This window comes from Eubalaena glacialis, chromosome X, assembly GCF_028564815.1.
Source record: "Eubalaena glacialis isolate mEubGla1 chromosome X, mEubGla1.1.hap2.+ XY, whole genome shotgun sequence".
In the NCBI taxonomy this organism is placed as follows: domain Eukaryota; kingdom Metazoa; phylum Chordata; class Mammalia; order Artiodactyla; family Balaenidae; genus Eubalaena; species Eubalaena glacialis.
The window spans coordinates 77,656,045-77,679,457 of record NC_083736.1 but is presented as its reverse complement, the minus strand read 5'-3'; the positions used below and the strand labels follow the sequence as shown (position 1 = coordinate 77,679,457).

At 38.1% G+C, this 23,413-nt stretch overlaps 1 pseudogene; it reads right to left on the bottom strand.

Annotated features, from left to right (window-relative positions):
* Positions 1–21,474, bottom strand: part of LOC133081825 (V-type proton ATPase subunit B, brain isoform-like) — a 42,241-nt pseudogene extending 20,767 nt beyond the window's left edge.
* Between the last annotated feature and the right edge of the window lie 1,939 nt (positions 21,475–23,413).

Sequence of the window (23,413 nt, the reverse complement as noted above, 5' to 3'; positions counted from 1 at the left end):
CCTATGTTGGGTGCATAAATATTTACAATTGTTATATCTTCTTCTTGGATCGACCCCTTGATCATTATGTAGTGTCCTTCATTATCTCTTGTAATAATCTTTATTTTAAAGTCTATTTTGTCTGATACGAGAATTGCTACTCCAGCTTTCTTTTCATTTCCATTTGCATGGAATAACGTTTTCCATCCCCTCACTCTCAGTCTGTATGTGTTCCTAGGTCTGAAGAGTGTCCCTTGTAGACAGCATATATACAGGTCTTGTTTTTGTATCCATTCAGCTAGTCTATGTCTTTTGGTTGGAGCATTTAATCCATTTACATTTAAGGTAGTTATCGATATGTGTGCTCCTATTACCATTTTGTTAATTGTTTTGTGTTTGTTATTGTAGGTCTTTTCCTTCTCTTGTGTTTCCTGACTAGAGAGGTTCTTTTAGCATTTGTTGTGATAATGGTTTCGTGATGCTGAATTCTCTTAGCTTTTGCTTGTCTGTAAAGGTTTTAATTTCCCCGTCGAATCTGAATGAGATCCTTGCTGGGTAGAGTAATCTTGGTTGTAGGTTTTTCTCTTTCATCACTTTAAATATGTCCTGTCACTCCCTTCTGGCCTGCAGAGTTTCTGCTGAAAGATCAGCTGTTAGCCTTATGGGGATTCCCTTGTGTGATATTTGTTGCTTTTCCCTTCCTGCTTTTAGTATATTTTCTTTGTATTTAATTTTTGATAGTTTGATTAATATGTGTCTTAGCATGTTTTTCCTTGGATTTATCCTGTATGGGACTCTCTGTGCTTCCTGGCGTTGATTGACTATTTCCTTTCCCATATTAGGGAACTTTTCAACTATAATCTCTTCGAATAGTTTCTCAGTCTCTTTCTTTTTCTCTTCTTCTTTTGGGAACCCTATAATTCGCATGTTGTTGTGTTTAATGTTGTCCCAGAGGTCTCTGAGACTGTCCTCAATTCTTTTCATTCTTTTTTCTTTATTCTGTGCTGCGGTAGTTATTTCCACTATTTTATCTTCCAGGTCACTTACCCGTTTTTCTGCCTCAGTTATTCTGCTATTGATTCCTTTTAGAGAATTTTAATTTCCTTTATTGTGTTGTTCATCACTGTTTGTTTGCCCTTTCATTCTTGTAGGTCCTTGTTAAAGGTTTCTTGTATTTTCTCCATTCTATTTCCAAGATTTTGGATCATCTTTACTATCATTCCTCTGAATTCTTTTTCGGGTAGACTGCCTATTTCTTCTTCATTTGTTTGGTCTGGTGGTTTTTACCTTGCTCCTTCATCTGCTTTGTGTTTCTCTGTCTTCTCATTTTGCTTATCTTACTGTGTTTTAGGTCTCCTCTCTGCAGGCTGCAGGTTCGTGTTTCCCATTGTTTTTGGTGTCTGCCCCTTGTGGCTAATGTTGGTTCAGTGGGTTTTGTATGCTTCCTGGTGGAGGGGACTGGTGCCTGTGTTCTGGTGGATGAGGCTGGATCTTGTCTTTCTGGTTGGCAGGACTGTATCTTGTTGTGTGTTTTGGGGTGTCTGTGAAGTTATTATTATTTTAGGCAGCCTCTCTACTAATGGGTGGGGTTGTGTTTCTGTCTTGCCAGTTGTTTGGCATAGGGTGTCCTGCACTGTAGCTTGCTGGTCGTTGAGTGGAGCTGGGTCCTAGAGTCGAGATGGAGATCTCTGAAAGAGCTTTTGCCATTTGATATTATGTGGGTCCAGGAGGTCTCTGGTGGACCAGTGTCCTGAACTCAGCTCTCCCACCTCAGAGGCTCAGACCTGAGCCCCGGCTGGTACACCAAGACTGTGTCAGCCCCACAGCTCAGAAGAAAAGGGAGAAGAAGAAAGAAAGAAAGAGAGAAAGAAAGAAAGAAAGAAAGAAAGAAAGAAAGGAAGGAAGGAAGGAAGGAAGAAAGAAAGAAAGAAAGAAAGAAAAAGAAAAAATAAAATAAAGTTATTAATTTAAAAATAAAAATATTATTAAAAATAAATAAATAAAACAGTAATAAAAATAAAGAAGAATGAAAGAGAGCAACCAAACCAAAAATCAAATCCACCAATGGTAATAAGTGCTAAAAAATATAGTAAAAAAAAAAACAGAAAAAAAACGGAGACACAGAACCCTAGGACAAATGGTAAAAGCAAAGTTATACAGAGAAAATCACACAAAGATGCATAGACATACACACTCATAAAAGGAGAAAAAGGAAAAAAAATATATATATATATACATATAAAGGAAGAGAGCAACCAAATCAATAAACAAATCAACCTGTGATAATAAGCTCTAAAGACTAAACTAAGATAAATTAAAACCAGAAACACATTAGATGCAGAAAGCAAACCCCAAGTCAACAGTTGCTCCCAAAATCCACTGCCTCAATTTTGGTAAGATTCATTGTCTATTCAGATATTCCAGAGATGCAGGGTACATCAAGTTGATTGTGGAGATTTAATCCGCTGCTCCTGAGGCTGCTGGGAGAAATTTCCCTTTCTCTTCTTTGTTCACACAGCTCCTGGGGTTCAGCTTTGTATTTGGCCCCGCCTCTGCATGTAGGTCGCCTGAGGGCGTCTGTTCCCTGCCTAGACAGGACAGGGTTAAAGGAGCAGCTGATTAGGGGGCTCTGTCACTCAAGCCAGGGGGAGGGAGGGGTATGGTTGTGGGGCAAGCCTGTGGCAGCAAAGGCCAGCATGACGTTGCAACAGCCTGAGGCGTGCCGTGTGTTCTCCTGGGGAAGCTGTCCCTGGATCACGGGACCCTGGGAGTGTCGGGCTGCACAAGCTCCCTGGAGGGGAGGTGTGGAGAGTGACCTGTGCTTGCACACAGGCTTCTTGGTGGCTGCAGCAGCAGCCTTAGCATCTCATGCTTATCTCTGGTGTCTGTGCTGATAGCCGCAGCTCGTGCCCATCTCTGGAGCTCATTTAGGCAGTGCTCTGAATCTCCTCTCCTTGTGCACTCCAAAACAATGGTCTCTTGCCTCTTAGGCAGGTCCAGTCTTTTTCATAGACTCCCTCCTGGCTAGCTGTGGCACACTAGCCCCCTTCAGGCTGTGCTCACGCAGCCACCCCCAGTCCTCTGCCTGGAATCTGACCTCTGAAGCCCGAGCCTCAGCTCCCAGCCACCACCTGCCCTGGTGGGTGAGCAGACAAGCCTCTCAGGCTGGTGAGAGCTGGTCGGCACCGATCCTCTGTGCCGGAATCTCTCCACTTTGCCCTCTACACCCCTGTTGCTGCGCTCTCCACCGTGGCCCCAAAGCTTCCCCCCCACCGTCTTCACCAGTGAAGGGGTTTCCTAGTGTGTGGAAGCTTTTCCTCCTTCACAACTCCCTCCCAGAGGTGCAGGTCCTGTCCCTATTCTTTTGTCTCTGTTTTTTCTTTTTTCTTTTGCCCTACCCAGGTACGTGGGGAATTTCTTGCCTTTTGGAAGTCTGAGGTCTTCTGCCAGCGTTCAGTAGGTTTTCTGTAGGAGTTGTTCCACATGTAGATGTATTTTTGATGTATTTGTGGGGACGAAGGTGATCTCCACATCTTACTCCTCCACCATCTTTAACCTCTGCCCCAAATATCTTTTTACATACTACATTTTTTACATTCAAGAAAGGTAAAAAATTATTTCCAAAGAGATATTAAATGGTAGAATATGCTTAAAACATACCAGAGTCCATTCAGAGTCATAGTATTTTTTAGATGAACAAATTAGAAACTATTAGAATTCTGTGGTAGTCTGTTTTCTCTTTACAATTATAGAGTAAGGGTTAGAAATTTCCAGAAAATTTAAAAAGTCTAAAACTTTTAAAAAATGAAGCCTTGTTTTATTTTGAGAGTTATGCATTTTAAATGTACCAAAAAACCCAGAAAAAATGTACAGTCACTTAACCTATCTTATTGTTGATTTCCTCGTTATTAAAAATAGGGGTAATAAGACTATGCAGGGGCAGTCGTGAGGATTAAAATAGATATCCTATGTTACAGATATTCTGTGATTTAAAAATGCCTTGTGTATGGGAAGTGTTCAATAAATGTTAGTTCTTCTCTACTCCATTACCTTACTTATATCCCAGAGTACCTTAATCACAGTAAAGTCTTAATGATACTGAATGGATGGTTGATTGGGAAAAAAAAATCATTTGAACTGCTTGATTACCATGATTCAACAGATTCAGATTGTATAAATTCCATATGTAAAAAGATCACAGAACTATTTCTCATGCTCTGATCATATGATTCCAAACTCAGATATTTTTACACCATAATCCAAAGAGGGAAATGAGAGAACAGACAAAAAAGCTAGTCTTAGAATTAACAATAAGATTAGAGAAGACACTACATGAATTATTTTCATTGGTTTTTACTGAGGGAAATTAAGAATAAAGCTTTCCTGAAAGTGTTTAGTAAATCAAAGGGGACTTCCCTGCTGGTCCAGTCGTTAAGAATCTGCCTTCCAATGCAGGGGACACGAGTTTGATCCTTGGTCGGGGAACTAAGATCCCACATGCCACAGGGCAACTAAGCCCATGTGCCGCAACTACTGAGCCCGTGCGCTCTGGAGCCCACATGCCACAACTAGAGAGAAGCCAGCACGCTGCAACAAAGAGCCCACTCACCGCAACTAAGACCCAACGCAGCCAAATAAATACATTAAAAAAATGTAGAGTAAAAAGAATCAAAGTTGAAAGAGAAAAGTTATTTTAAATGTGTAGGGTGGTCTATACCTGTTCTATCCAATATGGTAACCACTAGCCAGATTTGGTTATTTAAATTTAAATTAATTAAAATAAAATAAACCCACTCCTTAGTCATACTAGCCAAATTTCAAGTCCACTATAGCCACATGTGGCTAGTGGCTGACACATTGGACAGCACAGATTTATAGAACAGTTTTGTCATTGCAGAAAGATTTATTCAGAATCACTTGTCAAGTCTTAGTCAATATACTAGGTGTAGGAGAATCATAAGGGCTGGAGAGCATCTCTTGAACAGTTTGAAGAAACTCAAAATTGAAATTGTGGAATAGATGACCACGAAGTGTTACATTTTGTTATAAATGGCCACTATGCTGACTCCAATCCATAAGAATCCTGAGAACTATAGACCAATAATTCTTATTCTTACATTGTGGGTGAGGTGGAAGATTAACAGTAATATCATCAGATGCTTAAGAAAACATAACTTATTATGTAGAAGCAATCATGATTTCTATAAAGGAAAATTATGACCAACAAAATCAACTAGGGTTTTTTGAGCATTTTGAGTAAGGGGGTTGAAATGGTTATAACTTATTTAAACTTTCAAAAAACTTTTACAAGTTTCCACACCAAAGGGCTTTAAAGTGTCTGTCATTGAATAGATGGTCTCTAAAATTTCTTCCATACTAACATCTGATGCTGACCTTCCTGAAAATGAACTGCCAAGCTGACAAGGATAATCTGCATGGAGATCTCGCAAGACTGGGTGAGTGGGTAGAACTCAGCAGATAAGCTTCAGTGAGCTAAATATTACTTATTAGAAAATGGACTTCAAACAATAACCTTGGCATTTAACATACTGAAAACACAGAGTTGAAGGATAGCAATAAACAAAAGCTCCTTTGATTCTTCAAATATGAAGGAAGCTGAAGCAAATTTAAAGTATGATATGCCAGAAAGGATACAGAATCTTAGCAGTGACTATCATAGAATCTAATCTGTTATCTAGTCTACTCTTCCACCTGAAGATATCACTCCTGTCTCATCCTACCCTCTTTTGGAATATTTCCAGTTTTGAGGAGTGCACCCCTCACTGGACCAATCTGTTTAATTATTTGATTGCTCAAACTATTAGAAAATAGATATATTACATTGAATTGAAGTTTGCCTCCCATAATCTCCACCATTGGTTTTGGTTCTGAATTTCGGAACTAGGCAAAAGAAGAATAATCTTTCTTCCACTTACATTCCCTACACATGCTTTAAGACACCTATCATGTACCATATGTACATACATTTTCCTGCTACTAGTGGGGAAGCAGACATTAAAAAAAATAATCGGTGGAGATTTGAGAAGATGGAGGAAGAGTAAGACGTGGAGATCACCTTCCTCCCCACAGATACATCAGAAATACATCTACACGTGGAACTGCTCCTATAGAACACCCACTGAACGCTGGCAGAAGACCTCAGACCTCCCAAAAGGCAAGAAACTCCCCACGTACCTGGGTAGGGCAAAAAAAAAACAGAGACAAAAGAATAGGGATGGGACCTGCACCAGTGGGAGGGAGCTGTGAAGGAGGAAAGGGTTCCACACACTAGGAAGCCCCTTCGCGGGCAGAGACTGTGGGGGGTGGAGGGGGGAGCTTCAGAGCCACGGAGGAGAGTGCAGCAACAGGGGTGCGGAGGGCAAAGTGGAGAGATTCCTGTATAGAGGAGCAGTGCCGACCAGCACTCACCAGCCCTAGAGGCTTGTCTGCTCACCCGCCAGGGCGGGCGGGGGCTGGGAGCTGAGACCCGGGCTTCGGTCGGATCGCAGGGAGAGGACTGGGGTTGGTGGTGTGAACACAGCCTGAAGGGGGCTAGTGCACCACGGCTAGCTGGGAGGGAGTCCGGGAAAAGTCTGGAGCTGCCGAAGAGACAAGAAACTTTTTCTTGCCTCTTTGTTTCCTGGTGCGCGAGGACAGGGGATTAAGAGCGCTGCTTAAAGGAGCTCCAGAGACGGGTATGAGATGCTAAGGCTGCTGCTGCAGCCACCAAGAAGCCTGTGTGCAAGCACAGGTCACTATCCACACCTCCCCTCCCGGGAGCTTGTGCAGCCGCCACTGCCAGGGTCCCGTGATCCAGGGACAACTTCCACGGGAGAAAGCACGGCGCACCTCAGGCTGTTGCAATATCACGCCGGCCTCTGCCACTGCACGCTCGCCCTGCATTCCCATACCCCTCCCCTAAGGCAGGTGCAACGTCACGCCGGCCTCTGCCACCGACGGCTTGCCCCGCATCCGTACCCTTCCCTCCCCCCAGCCTGAGTGAGCCAGAGCCCCCGAATCAGCTGCTCCTTTAACCCCGTCCTGTCTGAGTGAAGAAAAGACGCCCTCAGGCGACCTACACGCAGAGGTGGGTCCAAATCCAAAGCTGAACCCCGGGAGCTGTGCGAACAAAGAACAGAAAGGGAAATTTCTCCCAGCAGCCTCAGAAGCAGCGGATTAAAGCTCAAAAATCAACTTGATGTACCCTGCATCTGTGGAATACCTGAATAGACAATGAATCATCCCAAATTGAGGAGGTGGACTTTGGGAGCAAGATAGATTATTTTTTCCCCTTTTCCTCTTTTTGTGAGTGTGTATGTGTATGCTTCTGTGTGAGATTTTCTCTGTATAGCTTTGCTTTCACCATTTGTCCTAGGGTTCTGTCCATCCGTTTTTTTTTTTTTTTTACTTAAAATTTTTTTTCTTAATAATTATTTTTTATTTTAATAACTTTATTTTATTTTATCTTTATTTTATTTTATACTCTTTCTTTCTTTCTTTCTTTCTTTCTTTCTTTCTTTCTTTCTTTCTTTCTTTCTTTCTTTCTTTCTCTCTCTCTCTCTCTCTCTCTTTCTTTCTTTCTTTCTTTCTTTCTTTCTTTCTTTCTTTCTTTCTTTCTTTCTTTCTTTCTTTCTTTCTTTCTTTCTATTTTTTCTCCCTTTTATTCTGAGCCGTGCAGATGAAAGTCTCTTGGTGCTCCAGCCAGGAGTCAGTGCTGTGCCTCTGAGGTGGGAGAGACAACTTCAGGACACTGCTCCACAAGAGACCTCCCAGCTCCACGTAATATCAAATGGCAAAAATCTCCCAGAGATCTCCATCTCAACACCAAGACCCAGCTTCACTCAACGACCAGCAAGCTACAGTGCTGGACACCCTATGCCAAACAACTAGCAAGACAGGAACACAGCCCCATCCATTAGCAGAGAGGCTGCCTAAAATCATAATAAGGCCACAGACACCCCAAAACACACCACCAGACATGGACCTGCCCACCAGAAAGACAAGATCAAGCCTCATCCATCAGAACACAGGCACTAGTCCCCTCCACCAGGAAGCCTACACAACCCACTGAAGCACACTTAGCCACTGGGGACAGACACCAAAAACAACGGAAACTACGAACCTGCAGCCTGTGAAAAGGAGACCCCAAACACAGTAAATTAAGCAAAATGAGAAGACAGAAAAACTCACAGCAGATGAAGGAGCAAGGTAAAAACCCACCAGACCAAACAAATGAAGAGGAAATAGGCAGTCTACCTTAAAAAGAATTCAGAATAATGATAGTAAAGATGATCCAAAATCTTGGAAATAGAACAGAGAAAATGCAAGAAACATTTAACAAAACACTAGAAGAACTAAAGAGGAAACAAGCAAAGATGAACAACACAATAAACGAAATTAAAAATACTCTAGAAGGGATAAATAGCAGAATAACTGAGGCAGAAGAACGGATAAGTGACCTGGAAGATAAAATAGTGGAAATAACTACTGCAGAGCAGAATAAAGAAAAAAGAATGAAAAGAACTGAGGACAGTCTCAGAGACCTCTGGGACAACAATAAACGCACCAACATTCGAATTATAGGGGTCCCAGAAGAAGAAGAGAAAAAGAAAGGGACTGAGAAAATATTTGAAGAGATTATAGTTGAAAACCTCCCTAACATGGGAGAGGAAATAGTTAATCAAGTCCAGGAAGCACAGAGAGTCCCATACAGGATAAATCCAAGGAGAAACACACCAAGACACATATTAATCAAACTCTCAAAAATTAAATACAAAGAAAACATATTAAAAGCAGGAAGGGAAAAACAACAAATAACACACAAGGGCATCCCCATAAGGTTAACAGCTGATCTTTCAGCAGAAGCTCTGCAAGCCAGAAGGGAGTGGCAGGACATATTTAAAGTGATGAAGGAGAAACACCTACAACCAACATTACTCTACCCAGCAAGGATCTCATTCAGATTTGATGGAGAAATTAAAACCTTTACAGACAAGCAAAAGCTGAGAGAGTTCAGCACCACCAAACCAGCATTACAACAAATGCTAAAGGAACTTCTCTAGGCAAGAAACACAAGAGAAGGAAAACACCTACAATAACAAACCCAAAACAATTAAGAAAATGGGAATAGCAACATACATATCAATAATTACCTTAAATGTAAATGGATTAAATGCTCCAACCAAAAGACACAGACTGGCTGAATGGATAGAAAAAAAAAGACCCGTATATATGCTGTCTACAAGAGACCCACTTCAGACCTAGGGACACATACAGACTGAAAGTGAGGGGATGGAAAAAGATATTCCATGCAAATGGAAATCAAAAGAAAGCTGGAGTAGCAATTCTCATATCAGACAAAATAGACTTTAAAATAAAGACTATTACAAGAGATAAAGAAGGACACTACATAATGATCAAAGGATCGATCCAAGAAGAAGATATAACAATTGTAAATATTTATGCACCCAACATAGGAGCACCTCAATACATAAGGCAAATACTAACAGCCATAAAAGGGGAAATCGACAGTAACACAATCATAGTAAGGGAATTTAACACCCCACTTTCACCAATGGACAGATCATCCAAAATGAAAATAAATAAGGAGACACAAGCTTTAAATGATACATTAAACAAGATCGACTTAATTGATATTTATAGGACATTCCCTCCAAAAAAAACAGGATACACATTCTTCTCAAGTGGTCATGGAACATTCTCCAGGATAGATCATATCTTGGGTCACAAATCAAGCCTTGGTAAATTTAAGAAAATTGAAATCGTATCAAGTATCTTTTCCGACCACAGTGCTATGAGACTACATATCAATTACAGGAAAAGATCTGTAAAAAACACAGACACATGGAGGCTAAACAATACACTACTTAATAACGAAGTGATCACTGAAGAAATCAAAGAGGAAATCAAAAAATTCCTAGAAACAAATGACAATGGAGACACGACGATCCAAAACGTATGGGATGCAGCAAAAGCAGTTCTAAAAGGGAAGTTTATAGCAATACAATCCTACCTTAAGAAACAGGAAACATCTCAAATAAACAACCTAACCTTGTACCTAAAGCAATTAGAGAAAGAAGAACAAAAAAACCCCAAAGTTAGCAGAAGGAAAGAAATCATAAAGATCAGATCAGAAATAAATGAAAAAGAAATGAAGGAAACCATAGCAAAGATCAATAAAACTAAAAGCTGGTTCTTTGAGAAGATAAATAAAATTGATAAACCATTAGCCAGACTCATCAAGAAAAAAAGGGAGACGACTCAAATCAATAGAATTAGAAATGAAAAAGGAGAAGTAACAACTGACACTGCAGAAATACAAGGGATCATGAGAGATTACTACAAGCAACTCTATGCCAATAAAATGGACAACCTGGAAGAAATGGACAAATTCTTAGAAATGCACAACCTGCCGAGACTGAAACAGGAAGAAATAGAAAATATGAACAGACCAATCACAAGCACTGAAATTGAAACTGTGATTAAAAATCTTCCAAAAAACAAAAGCCCAGGACCAGATGGCTTCACAGGCGAATTCTATCAAACATTTAGAGAAGAGCTAACACCTATCCTTCTCAAACTCTTCCAAAATATAGCAGAGGGAGGAAGACTCCCAAACTCATTCTACGAGGCCACCATCACCCTGATACCAAAACCAGACAAAGATGTCACAAAGAAAGAAAACTACAGGCCAGTATCACTGATGAACATAGATGCAAATCTCCTCAACAAAATACTAGCAAACAGAATCCAACAGCACATTAAAAGGATCATACATCATGATCAAGTGGGGTTTATTCCAGGAATGCAAGGATTCTTCAATATACGCAAATCAATCAACGTGATACACTATATTAACAAATTGAAGGAGAAAAACCATATGATCATCGCAATAGATGCAGAGAAAGCTTTCAACAAAATTCAACACCCATTTATGATAAAAACCCTCCAGAAAGTAGGCATAGAGGGAACCTTCCTCAACATAATAAAGGCCATATATGACAAACCCACAGCCAACATCGTCCTCAATGGTGAAAAACTGAAACCATTTCCACTAAGATCAGGAACAAGACAAGGTTGCCCACTCTCACCACTATTATTCAACATAGTTTTGGAAGTTTTAGCCACAGCAATCAGAGAAGAAAGGTAAATAAAAGGAATCCAAATCGGAAAAGAAGAAGTAAAGCTGTCACTGTTTGCAGATGACATGATACTATACATAGAGAATCCTAAAGATGCTACCAGAAAACTAGTAGAGCTAATCAATGAATTTGGTAAAGTAGCAGGATACAAAATTAATGCACAGAAATCTCTGGCATTCCTATACACTAATGATGAAAAATCTGAAAGTGAATTTAAGAAACCACTCCCATTTACCAACGCAACAAAAAGAATAAAATATCTAGGAATAAACGTACCTCAGGAGACAAAAGACCTGTATGCAGAAAATTATGACACTGATGAAAGAAATTAAAGAGGATACAAATAGATGGAGAGATATACCATGTTCTTGGATTGGAAGAATCAACATTGTGAAAATGACTCTACTACCCAAAGTAATCTCCAGATTCAATGCAATCCCTATCAAACTACCACTGGCATTTTTCACAGAACTAGAACAAAAAATTTCACAATTTGTATGGAAACACAAAAGACCCCGAATAGCCAAAGCAATCTTGAGAACGATAAATGGAGCTGGAGGAATCAGGCTCCCTGACTACAGACTATACTACAAAGCTACAGTCATCAAGACAGTATGGTACTGGCACAAAAACAGAAATATAGATCAATGGAACAGGATAGAAAGCCCAGAGATAAACCCACGCACATATGGTCACCTTATCTTTGATAAAGGAGGCAAGCATATACAGTGGAGAAAAGACAGCCTCTTCAATAAGTGGTGCTGGGAAAACTGGACAGGTACATGTAAAAGTATGAAATTGGAACACTCCCTAACACCATACACAAAAATAAACTCAAAATGGATTAAAGATCTAAATGTAAGGCCAGACACTATCAAACTCTTAGAGGAAAACATAGGCAGAACACTCTATGACATAAATCACAGCAAAATTCTTTTTGACCCACCTCCTAGAGAAATGGAAATAAAAACAAAATAAACAAATGGGACCTAATGAAACTTAAAAGCTTTTGCACTGTAAAGGAAACCATAAACAAGACCAAAAGACAGCCCTCAGAATGGGAGAAAATATTTGCAAATGAAGCAACTGACAAAGGATTAATCTCCAAAATTTACAAGCAACTCATGCAGCTCAATAACAAAAAAACAAACAACCCAATCCTAAAATGGGCAGAAGGCCTAAATAGACATTTCTCCAAAGAAGATATACAGATTGCCAACAAACACATGAAAGAATGCTCAACATCATTAATCATTAGAGAAATGCAAATCAAAACTACAATGAGATATCATCTCACACCGGTCAGAATGGCCATCATCAAAAAATCTAGAAACAATAAATGCTGGAGAGGGTGTGGAGAAAAGGGAACCCTCTTGCACTGTTGGTGGGAATGTAAATTGATACAGCCACTATGGAGAACAGTATGAAGGTTCCTTAAAAAACTACAGATAGAACTACCATACGACCCAGCAATCCCACTACTGGGCATGTACCCTGAGGAAACCATGATTCAAAATAGTCATGTACCAAAATGTTCATTGGAGCTCTATTTACAATAGCCAGGACATGGAAGCAACCTTAGTGTCCATCAACAGATGAATGGATAAAGAAGATGTGGCACATATATACAATGGAATATTACTCCATAAAAAGAAACGAGATTGAGTTATTTGTAGTGAGATGGTTGGACCTAGAGTCTGTCATACCGAGTGAAGTAAGTCAGAAAGAGAAAAACAAATACCGTATGCTAACACATATATGTGAAATCTAAGAAAAAAAAAAAGGTCATGAAGAACCTAGGGGTAAGACGGGAATAAAGACACAGACCTACTAGAGGATGGACTTGAGGATATGGGGAGGGGGAAGGGTAAGCTGTGACAAAGTGAGAGAGTGGCTTGGACATATATACACTACCAAACGTAAAATAGATAGCTAGTGGGAAGCAGCCGCATAGCACAGGGAGATCAGCTCGGTGCTTTGTGACCACCTAGAGGGGTGGGATAGGGAGAGTGGGAGGGAGGGAGACGCAAGAGGGAAGAGATATGCGAACATATGTATATGTATAACTGATTCACTTTGTTATAAAGCAGAAACTAACACACCATTGTAAAGCAATTATACTCTAATAAAGATGTTAAAAAAAATCACCCAAACCAGAATATAGTTGCAAAATAAGATATGTAACTAAGGAAGAAACATCTTCCTGCAAGAGGGTATAGCATGGTTTCCCTGGTGGTGCAGTGGTTAAGAATCTGCCTGCCAACGCAGGGGACATGGGTTCGAACCCTGGTCTGGGAAGATCCCACATGCTGCAGAGCAACTAAGCCTGTGTGCCACAACTACTGAGCCTGCGATCTATAGCCCGCAAGCCACAACTACTGAGCCCAGGTGCCACAACTACCGAAGCCTGCGCGCCTAGAACCCGTGTTCCTCAACAAGAGAAGCCACTGCCATGAGAAGCCCGTGCACCACAACGAAGAGTAACCCCTGTTCACCGCAACTAGAGAAAGCCCGCGTGCAGCAATGAAGACCCAATGCAGCCAAAAATAAATAAATAAAATAAATAAATTTATTAAAAAATAAAGAGAGGGTCTAGCAAAGGAACCTGACGTAGACTTGTCCATTTTTTCATGGATCTTTATCATATCCCTGGATACCAGGCATAATGATGTTCATCTGTCTTCCCACACATTCCAGCAGGACTTTGGACCAAAGAGGTTTTCAACCAATGTTTATTTTAAAAAACTTTTTATTTTGAAATGATTTTAGACTTACAGACAATTTGCAAAAATTGCACAGTGAGTTCCTGTATTACCTTGACTCAGCTTCCTCTAATGTTTACATCTTATATAACTATAGTACATTATCAAAATCAGGAAAATAATAATGGCACAATATTACTAACAGCTGTAACTAATTAACGTAACTAAGGTTTTATTTTTTCCATTATTAAAAGTAAAGTACTCTGAAAATTTTTGAATGAGTAATAATTTAAACAATGAATTTCTTCTTCTCACCCCTGACCTCCAACCATTCAGTCTCCACCCCCAACCCCTTAAGCAGTAATCATTTTTATAGTTGCTTGTGTATTCATCCAAAGTTTTTTTTATATAAATATAAGCAACACGAATATATATTCTTACTTCCTCCTCTTTCTTATACAAAAGGAAGCACACCATACACACTTTTTTCCACCTTTTTTTTTTTTCACTATACCTGTCTTGGAGATCTTTTCATATCAGTACAGAGATAACCCACTTGTTCTTTTGTAAAGTCCCATAGCATTCCATTGTATGGATGTACTATAGATTATTTAACTAGCCTCTCTTGATAGGTATTTGTGTGGTTTCCAATCCTTTCCTATTGCAATCCATGCGGCAATAAAAATCTTATAAACATATCAGTCTGCACTTATGGGGATATATCTTCAGGATATTCACTCCCCCAAGTGATATTGCTAGGTCAAATGATATATGCATTTGTAATTGTCAAACTGCCTTTCCACCAGCCATTTTCCTCAGAGCCTTTCTAATAGAATATATTATCAAACTTTTGGATCTTTACTAAAATGATAGGCAAAAAATGGTATTTCAGTATAATTATAGTCACATTTCTCTCATAATAATGAAGGAAGGTTAACATATTTTTATATGTTTAAGAGCCATTCGAATTTCCTTTTCAATGAACTGTCAGTTCATCTAATTTGCCCATTCTTTTATTGAATTGTTGATCTTTTACTTCACGATTATGAAGAATTTTTATATATTAAGGAAAATTAACCTATAGTTTCCCACCTAAAGAAAAGTACTGTTAATATTTTGGCATACGTATTTCCATCATATATGTACACTTTAGAAAAAGGATAGTTGTGATCCTTCAGCATTACAGTTTTCTATTTTCCTATTTTCCACTTGATTGATGCTTGCTTTACAATGCTGTTAGTGTGACACAAATCAGTTAAGATTTTATCAGAATCGCCATAATTTGATACTGATGGTAAGTCCTCTCAATGATTTGGCCCTGAGTGCTTAACTACAGGTTTTCTGCTTTTGAATTTTTACAGAGGAGGCTCTTCCTCAGCAAACCAGAACGGCCTAGGAAGATACACTTAATGGTTAATCACTGCCATCTGTTGGTAAATATGGAGAATTTCATCCAGTGACTTTCCCCTGTGGCGTGGATATTTTATTGTTTTTGAAAACATATTTTTAAAAATTCCAGAAAATTTGGGTGCATGATAATCTTAAATAAAATGACAAAAATAGGAACAAAGATTAAGGAACCTTAGGAGTTTAGTCAAAACATATTTTTCTTCAAAACACTAATTCAAAAAGCTGCATACACCTCAATGTTCATAGCAGCATTATTTACAATAACCAAAACATGGAAACAACCGAAGTGTCCATCAACAGATGAATGGATAAAGAAGATGTGGTATAGATATACAACGGAATACTACTCAGACATAAAAAAGAATGAATTTTTGCCATTTGCAGCAGCATGGATGCACTTGGAGGGTATTATGCTTAGTGAAATAAGTCAGGGAAAGATAAATACTGTATGATATCACTTATATGTGGAATCTAAAAAGTACAACAAACTAGTGAATATAACATAAAAGAAGCAGACTCACAGATATAGAGAATACAACTAGCGGTTACCAGTGGGGGGAGAGGGAGGGGGAAGGGCAATATAGGGGCAGGGGAGTGGGAGGTACAAACTATTGGGTATCAGATAGGCTCAAGGATGTATTGTACAATACGAGGAATATAGCCAATATTTTGCAATAACTGTAAATGGAAAGTAACCTTTAAATATTGTATAAAAATAAAAAGTAAAAAAATAAAATAAAATAAAATAAAGGTTAAAAAAGCTGCAAAATAATATTGCCCTTCCACTTACTAAGATTCCTTTAGTGTTTCTAACCAATTAATACTATTTTCCTAAGCAGAATATTGGACTGTTGAAAAAAACTAATCTCGGTAAAAGATATTATTTCTACCTTGCTGATTTCCAGTTCACTTTACATAACTGGTTGTCATGAACAAATTAATTTCATGAATTGGATAAGTGACACAACATAAGGTTTTAACTATGCAAATATTCATAAAACTGTGACTAATTTTTTACTGATAAGGTAGAATAATGTACATATCCAAAGATAATGCAGACTGAAAATGTAGCAACGGTCTGGAGATTATCACAATTTGCACAGTGCCATCTGTAGTGGAGTGCTTGATAACGTTTAACTGTTTGAAGATGATATTAACAACTTCTAGTGAGAAATTACTTAAATAATATAATATTCTCAGGTATCAGTAAAGAATACTTTAATTATTGGATATTATTTTCATTTATTATCTAGGAAGAATAATCTCCTGGATTTGGTAAATTGATAATTTAAAGCTTAGCTCATTATCTCCTCCTGCTTTCAATTCATTCTATTTGAAAACACAATAAATCCAGCAATTTGGTAAGTTTGTGATTATAATGTCAAATTTAGAAGATCTTATTTTTAGTCAAAGTATTCTTCCTTTTCAGTGAGCACATCTCAATATTTGTTGCCTCCACTATATGGTTCATTATATGCTCTTTAAGTCGTACCAGTATTTATTTCTTTGCTCTTCAGACTATGCCAGTTACCTGTGTCTCTATCAAATGTAGGGGTGTTTTTTTTTTCTCTTGACATAGTTGCTGTATATTTTCACCAGGTGAAAGTAGCTAAAACATGTTATATCCTGTGGCTGAATGTGGCTGAATCATGCCAGGTAACCTTGGTTTTAAAGGCAGATAAACTTAAAAAAATATATTTATGATCAGAACAACAACTAAAAATAAACAACAATAGCAATGGTGAATTCTCACAGGACTAAACTATGCAGCACACCTTCCTGCCAGAGATTCACAGAATATATTGGGACTTCTAATTATATGCTCATGCTAGGATTGTAACAGCTTTGAAAGCCACAAACTATTCTGTGCTAAAAGTAAAAGTGGGTGGAGGTGAAGAAGAGGTAGCAAATACGTAGTCTTACCTCCACCCACTCAAATCTAATTGTTAAGTCAATTAGAAAAGATTAACGTTGACAATTCAAGAATGAACTCAGGCTCTGCTTATTAATTCCTGGTTCTCTGCGTGTGAGTTAGCTGAATAAAGAAAATAATGATGAATTTGCATGAAAAAGCATTATTCACTTCTGTGGAAACCTGATCTGGGCCTTAGCTTCTGAAAAGTCATCACACGCCAAAGTCAATATTTTAAATGTACAATCAGAGCACAGTGCATCTGGACACCCTTCTAAAAAGTTTAACTCAGTTGGAAAGTTTCCTAGTCCTCTATTAAATTGTTAACCTGCAGTCCACTTCTACTTCCTAATGCCCTAGACTCTGGGAAACCCTCAAGAAGAGAAGAATATGGTAGATTGAGACCAGGCATGGCGGTTCACTTGTGCCGTCCCCAGTAAAGGGAAATTTAGGAAATGTTCACAGCAATGAAGAGAAAGTGTCTACAGTGGAAGTATTCAGATAGATGTAACAGGAACAAAGCAGGTATTTAGCCATAGGAAGACTGAGACCAGGAAAAGGGAGAGTAACATTTATTGAATATAGCCTAAACGATGTGCATTATACTTGGCCCTCCTCCTGAATTTTATCCACTATTAGAGCTTGTATAGCATTAAGTAAAAAAGGGATGATGAAAGGAGAGAAGGAGATTTGAAAAATAGGTGGGTAGCCAAAGTAACTACAGAGGCTAAGAATAAGTGAATACTTAGAAGAGGAAAAACACCACCTCCCTGTTTGCTTTTCTAACTCATAGGATTCATCTACAAAATAATTGGTCACTTCAAGAGAACAACAGACAACTAAAACAATTTGACAGCCCTAGAGTTAGCCTTTCATAACATCAACATTATTCACCATAGTATATTCATCCAGAGTACCTTAAACTTCGTTTTTGAAAAATGTTTTAGACACATAGATAGACACAGATATATTCAGAAACACATAAATCCTATCCTTCATTCTCTAAGTCCCAATATTTAATTGTTCTGACTTCTAATAGAAAATATATGACCACTATCATTCATTCATCCACCGTTTATCAACTTTTTATCTTAACCTTTTCATGAGTTTTAATTTTAACTGGCCTTGATACTATTGAGAAGGTACCATATCAGGAATATACGTAGAATTATACTGAGGCTTCTGTTCTTTAGTCTCAAAGTAGGTCTTCCTTAAAATATAGAGATCATAATTGGGAACATTCTAGGACTAAAAGATGATGCTGCAGTGTCTTACTAGCGATTTGTTTGATTTAAAACAATAAAAACATTGCTGCTGCTTCTGATACTTGTGGTTGGGTATGACACTCAGACCTCTTACTTCAGAGCTATTCCTAAGGTACACTGAATTGAAGAGATCCACACAAGTCTTCTGTTTCAGAGGATCTGTGCTACTGAGAACATATTGTTAGATAAGAAGAGATTTTCAGCTAGTTCAAAAAAAAAAAAAAAAAAGCCACATAGCTCTAATCCGTGTCCTGTTACCCATATTTTTCTAGCCCTCTTTTAGTGGCTTCCTTTTCCCCTTTGATATGTGTTTTAACTTTCCCTAAGGCTGCCTTTGATATATGTTTTAACTTGATTTTACCTGGAAACAAATGCTGGAGAAAAGAAGGAGAGAGCACTCCCAGTGTAATTTACCCCAGGCCTGGCCTGTACTCTACTGATAAATAACTTGTCATCAACAATCCCATATTTGTACAATTTGATCTTCTGATCACACTTCATTTTGTTGTCTCTGACTACTTCTTTAATCTCCCAAAGTTTTTTTTGTTTCTCTAAGGCATTTCTCTCTTTGGTGTCTTCTGTAAACTTAGTTTACCTTACAAATGAATTTCAGTGTTTACCTGGCCTTGATCAGGTTGAGAAGGTCTCATAGCAGTATCAAAAGCATGTGCAGAATTATGCTGAGGTTGGAGTCCTGATAAACTCCTCTGTTCTCTGGCACAGTAAATTAAAAATATATATATAGTTAGGATAGAGAAGTAGCTTAATTGGTTATAAATCACTTTTTAAAATAAACTCATTTTTGACAACACAGAATGAATATTCCCATCTTAAGACTCCATTATTATATGTACCCGAGAGAATGCAATAATATTGGCTACGATTTGTTGAGTATTTTCCATGCTCAAAGTGTTTTACTTTACATTATCTGATTTTTCCCAACATTTTATTAGGAAAATTTTCAAACACACACCAAAATTGAATTTTATAGTGAATGCCCATGTATCTACCACCTCGATTTAATCATTAACACTTTACTATACTTGCTTTTGCATATATCTATCCATCTATCCATCCTTCTATCCACCCATTAATCCATTATATTTTTGATGCAATTGAAAGTAAATTTCACACATCAGTTTATTTCACAAAAATTACATTATCTTACTTGAGTAAGGCTTGCAAGATAAGTATTATTAACTCCATTTTACAGATGAGAAACCTGAGGCTGAGAAATTTTAAGGAAATTCCCCAAGGCCGCACAGTCAGTGATTTATAGGGCAGGGATTTGAACCCCAGTCTGTCTTGCTCTATGCCCATACTTTTTCCACTACACTAAGGAATCTTCCAGAGTATATATAGAAACACTCTGTCAATTCACAATTGAGGGAATGGCAGAAGGGAAAAAAAGGAGCTCAAACTAAATTATATTTTAACTGAAGAAAAATAAGGCAGATTAATTCTTTACCCATAAAAACCTATAAATAAGTCTAAATGCTTATAAACACTACTACTATTCTAATTTATAATCAAGCTTTTTGTTTTGCTTTTGCTTCTCAATGCAATTTTCCATTAATTATTTCATTTGATTCTCACAACTATGGAGAAGTAGGATATGTATACCCAACTCTTCATTTATAAAGGAGGAAACAGGGGCTAAGTGATCCTCTCAAAGTCATAGACAAGTAGTAGAAGAGAGAGGATTGGAATACAAATCCAGTGTTCTAGAAAGCTTTGGAGTAGGAAAACTATGGAGAATACTTAAAAGGTGACTTGTTTATGGGTATGATTTCTAATTAAAATGATTCTTTAAAATCGCAGGAGGTTTCCAACCTAATTCTATTCTTAGAAGTGTGAGGCTGACAGTACAAGCCACTTCCAATTTTAAAGTAATATTTCAAACTATCCTCATACTGCATAGAGGGTAACATTATCTTGTCACTGGAGAATGATACTTCAAAGTAGATGCTAATTTGAATTAGCTGATATAAAATTGGTGAGATTTTACCCTACTGGTATTTACCTTTCATATTTCTATCATTTAGAGGCAGTGCAAAATATAAAGGGTACTATTTGCTTTTAAGCAAAGAAACAAAAGGAATGCAACAGGGCTTTACAGCTTTTGGAGCACTGTTTTATCTCATTAGAGTCCATTAGTGCAGCATGGGGATTAAGAGTTTAAGCCTGGGAGTCAGATTGCCTGGGTATAGACTTAGCCCTGTAACCTCAGCCAAGTTATTTGATCTCTCTGTGCCTTAGTAATCGCATCTGTACTTTATAGGGTTCTTGTGAGGATTACATGAGTCAATAGGTATGAAACATTTATAATTCAGCCTGATACATATAATAAGCTGTCTGTAAATGATTGTTGTTTTCAGTATCAATCTCACCATCTCTGTGAGATGTGTAGGTCAGATTATAGCAATCTCTATAGCTGAGAAAATTGAAGCCCAGTAAAGTGACGAGATTTGCCCAAGACAGAGTCAGATTACAGTCAAGCCTATTGGATGCTGGGGGTTGGGGTAAATAGGAGGTACTGGTATAGCTGTCCCCCTTCCCCCGCCTCAACTCTTAGGACAGTATGTGTGGTGCATACAAATAGCACCTTGGTGGAAGGAAGTCACTGAAGTAGAACAATTCTTTAGTGAATTACACTTGGCTCACTTGGTTTTTATCTGAGGAAGGGGCTTTCCAGTTTTTGTTGTATCCAAATCCTGAACAAAATGTATTTAGTTATCCTGACTTTTGTTCGAATTTAATTAAATGTTGATGAATATGGAAGAGAATATATCAGCTGTATGCATGATAAATGATATCCATTATTTCTTGAATCATTTACTGATCTCACAAGCGATTTCCCATCATTCTCAGAAGTATGTAGAAATTTCTTACCGGTGATCATTTGTATTCTTCTTTGACTTCTTTTTACAGTAGTGGATAGTCTGGATTGTTACACCAACTAGTAAAGCCAGTGCTATTCCAGGCAACGCTGCTACTAAAATCAGGTCCAGAGTATTCCAGAGCTGGTCACATTTGGTCCCCATGTACAAATAATTTCCCCACCGATCTCTGAAATTTGGACATCTTGATAGAGATAATAAAAATAGAAAAAGTTCACAAATTAGAGAAACAAAAACAAATTGTTTCCCCTGAAAGAATCCAATCTTTCATTGTTACTAAACCATAAGGTTTCCCTTTAAGGCCCTCAAGAGATTTCTATTGTCCTATTTTACCACTTGAGCAAACATGCTAAAATGTACAGGTTTGAACACATTGAGTTAGCATGCAGAATGTGGTCAGGATTTCCCAACCATTGGCTAATGAAGATGTGGTACTTAGTTAGAAGTGATAAAAAAAAGTCTCACCCAGAATGGCTGTCTCAAGACTGCTTTTAAAACTATCCACATTTTGCCCATTGCTCATGCCTCTATTCACTCTGGCTACTTCAGTTCTATGACTGCTATGAAAAGAGTTTGAAGTGGCCTAATCTACTAGTTCTGTAACTGCAGCTGGGTGTTCCCTTCACCAACTCCTACAGTGATGAATGCAGGTTAACAGCCTGACTATGCCACTCGACAGCAAATACAAGAAGAAACATGAGAAGGTGAGAATAGACTGTCTGCCAGCAAAATATGCCTGTTTCCATCTTTCCCATGACTCCAGATCTTCCTCCTCTATTTTAAAGAAATAAATGACTCATATATAAACTTCTTGTGTTTTTATAAAGCCTGACACTTTGCCAGATAACCTGAGTGTGGTTCTCTGGTGCCTAGATTGAACTGGCATAGCACACACCCACATAGAAATGTCTATGGGTTTTTGGAGAGGAAAAATGTGACTTCTCACCATCCTCAATTAGAGTGACTAATGGTGAGGTTAGTTCATGTAGTGTCTTTAGAGATTACTTCATTATCTCTTGTAGAATTGATAAAGGATTACCCAGTTGAACAGTGCATATCAGATCCTAAGTAAACTAAACCTGGTTTGTATTGTTCCAATACATTGAGTACTGTCATGGATGACATGAAGGAATTGATTAGATGATTACTATAATCTTTTATAGCTCTGATAGTCTAGGCTTCTATAATAAAGTGCAGCTACCAGCTTCAAATAGGTAGTAATCTACTCAATGGGACTTGGCTTCTAATATGTAATATAATGTAATTCATTTAAGGAAGTTAAAATATGTTTGAAAAATATGTCTTATAAACTCTCACGGATTTCTTCCTAGAAAAAAAGACTTTTTCAAGAGTGTATTTCTTGTTTAGTTTAGGATTGAATCGCAAAAGGAATTATATATAAAACAGTAACAGTTCATTCATTTATTCAACAACATTTATTGGGTTCCTACCATGTACCAAGTACTGTGCCAGGCATTTAAGATAGACCAGTAAATAAAACAAAGATTTAAGTCCTCAAGCAGCTTAAAATGTAGGAAAGGAAGACAGACAACAAAAATAAGCATTATTAGTAAATTATCTAGAATGTTTAAAGGCAATAAGTGCTAAGGAATAAAGAAAAAGTAGAGCAGGGTAAGGGGGATTAGCAATTTTGGGGGGGGCAGGATAGTGGGACAGGTTGCAGTGATATAATAGGTTAGTAAAGGGCAGGCCTTATTGAGAAGATAATATTTGAAGAAAGACTGAAGGAGGTGAGGGCGTTAGACACAGGTTTATTTGGGGAGAAGAGCATTTCAAGAAGCAGGAACAGCAAGTACAAAGGTTCTAAAGCAGGATGGAATGTGCCTACATGTCTGAGGATCACAGGAAAATCAGTGTGGCTGAAGCAGAGTAAGGGAGTAGGGTAGAAAATAAGGCCAAAGAAAGAAGGAGACCAGATCACAGAAGTCCTTATAGGTCATTGTAAGGACTTTAACTTTTATACTGAGTGAAATGAGGAATAGTTACAGGATTTTGAGGAGTGACATGATCTAGGTTGTTTTACAAGGATCACTCTGTTTTCTACAGTATTGAAAAACAGACT